Source organism: Aethalodelphis obliquidens, unplaced genomic scaffold (assembly GCF_003676395.1).
Source record: "Aethalodelphis obliquidens isolate GAN/ISIS:26980383/991018 unplaced genomic scaffold, ASM367639v1 scaffold4, whole genome shotgun sequence".
Taxonomy (NCBI): domain Eukaryota; kingdom Metazoa; phylum Chordata; class Mammalia; order Artiodactyla; family Delphinidae; genus Aethalodelphis; species Aethalodelphis obliquidens.
The window spans coordinates 27,023,725-27,026,208 of NW_020837948.1; the positions used below are offsets into that span (position 1 = coordinate 27,023,725).

The 2,484-nt window shown below is 39.0% G+C and overlaps 1 pseudogene; it reads right to left on the reverse strand.

The window, feature by feature from the left end:
• Nucleotides 1–400: 400 nt before the first annotated feature.
• On the reverse strand, nucleotides 401–1,287 carry LOC113617645 (putative ATP-dependent RNA helicase DDX4 pseudogene; annotated as a pseudogene).
• Between the last annotated feature and the right edge of the window lie 1,197 nt (nucleotides 1,288–2,484).

Consider the following 2,484-nt stretch of genomic DNA (forward strand, 5'->3'; position numbering starts at 1 on the left):
TAATGAAATTCTCAATCTCACAGGCTGGAAGTAAGAGCTTTCCTTCTACTCCCATTGCGTTAAATTTCTTTCCATCTTACGTCCTGAAGAATATTTTGTCATCTCTTCTGGTTATTCTCTATTCTCTCCCCAAGTAAACTGTAACCTCTTTTCAAAAAAAATTTTTTTCAAGACATTTAGAATGCTTTAATTTTTCCACTTAACACCATTTGTATCAGTAACTGCAATATTGTAATTTTTAGCCTCTCACATTACCTAGTCAGTAAAGATTTAATTTTTTGAGGGTACGAGTAAGAACAGGAAGACAGGAGACACAGAATGTCAGACTTCACACTTGTCTCAAAAATTAAAATTATTTTCTTTGCAGCAAAACTATACCACAAACTTCAGTGATTTAGCTTTAATCCCATGATTCATCATCTACTGGATTGGGAGCTTGTGAAAAAGAAAATCTTGCTGTGTTCAGGGTGCTCTTGCCCTGATGATTCTTTTCAGGATCATCAGATGCAAACACATTTCCTCTTGTTCTGTCACGGAAGCCAGGAACACATGTGCTCAAGGCACTTTCTTCCAACTGTGCAGAACACCCTGTTGAGCATCTGGTGGTACTTTCATTGGAGGCTGTGCTGTATGGTAGTCTGAGCATCAAAATAGGAAATATCTCTGCCAGCGTTTCCACAATGACCAGTACACTGGATTCAATGAACACATCATCAAAACTGATAACATATCAAACATTTTCAATATCTAGCCCTCTGGCAGCTACTGAAGTAGCTACGAAAACTGGGCACTTTCCACAATGAAAATCCCCAAGAGTTTGCTTTTTCTCTCTGTTCCAGACCACCGTGAATACATATGGTTGCTATTTTTTTCCTGACAAAGAAAAGTTACAATAAAATCTGCTTTCTTCTTAGTTTCAGCAAAAACTATAGTTTTTTCGTCACCTATGTTTTGCAGAATTTCTACAAGTTTTTCTCTTTTTCAGTACTAGCCAGCTGGGAGAATGGTCTGGTGAACATCTCTACGTGCTCTGCTCACTTATCCAACAGCCACAAACAAATAGTTTAACTTTTACAACTCCTCAGCCAAGCTTTGAATTTCCTCTGGGAAAACTGCACTGAGCAAAAGGGTTTGATGTTCCTTTGATTGCTGGGAAGGAAATTAGCTTCTTCATTTCTGGTCCAGAATCCATATCCAGCAGCAGTCATCTAAAATTAAATATTTGAGTTATCTGAGACCAATGTTTTCTTTATCTGTGATATCCGTTCGTCTTCCAGGAGTAGCACATAATAATCATAGCCTTGTAATGTCTGGGTGAGAGCAAAAGGGGACACCATTCTCGGTTCAGGCACTCTTGCTAGGCAACTGACATACTTCTTTGCTTTTATCCTTACGCGTTCTTAGAGATAGGGATTATTATTTTCACTTTTCATACAATGAAACAGAGGCTCAGAGAGGTTAGATAATTGATCTTCTAAGTGGTAGAGGCAGGAAACCATCTGGGACTTTATGGACAACGCTAATCTGAGAATAAAAATGCTAATAGGAATCTTTATAAAATTGGTCTGCCTTTTGAAACATTCCTGTCTCTTCTGCCAAAGAGAGGCTGCCCCAAACTTCCTATGAAGTGAACAGAGAAACACTGTGCTTCATTATATCTACATTAACGATGGGCTTTAGCCAAAACTGAAAGGTAGGTGAGGTGAGACTCAGGGGCTTTTCTGTCTCTGCGCTTGGTGGCTCTCACTTAGCTCCATCCATGAGGTCACACCTGACCTGAGTCTGGGCCAACTTCCAGAATTAAACTCCATTTCCCTTAGTGCTGCAGTCTTAGCTGGTGGTCATGGAGGCAAAGTAATCTCAGAAGAGAAATGTCATGAGGAAGTTTAGTTTATAGAATTTGGAAACAAATACACTGGGTTCAAAAAACATAGGTCCTCCACTTATTAGTTCTGTCACTTTGGATTAAGTACTCATTCCAAAAATTTGGAATATGGAAATTTCCTCACGTGGTTGGTATGAGGATTAGAGACAATGTAAATGAAGGGTAAGGCTCACAGTAGGTGCCATTAAGATGTAGCTATGACTCAGAGCTTCTAGCTGAATTTTTGGTAGATACAAAGCCTGGACTTTTCCAACAACAAAAAAAAAAAATAGAAGAAAAATTTTAGAGATTTATGATCTTACTAAAGTCAAAAGTATTTACTTAAATAATGTATAGTCACCTCAGCTAAAATGAAAAAATATGTACATTTGGAACTAGTCTTCAACTTGGGCTTACCCTGCCTGCTTTGGACTGTCACCCTAACTTACTCCTCTTTGGCGATTTTCTAGTGGGAGAATAAGATTGGAGCAGCCTCTCTTTAGCAGATGTCCTTTTTGTTGGCACTGGGATCCTGCTGGGAATAGGACACTGTCCAATGTGCATCTTCCTCCCCCAACTTGGAAACAAATGGAAAACTCCCGTGAAAGTGTTGAGAGACA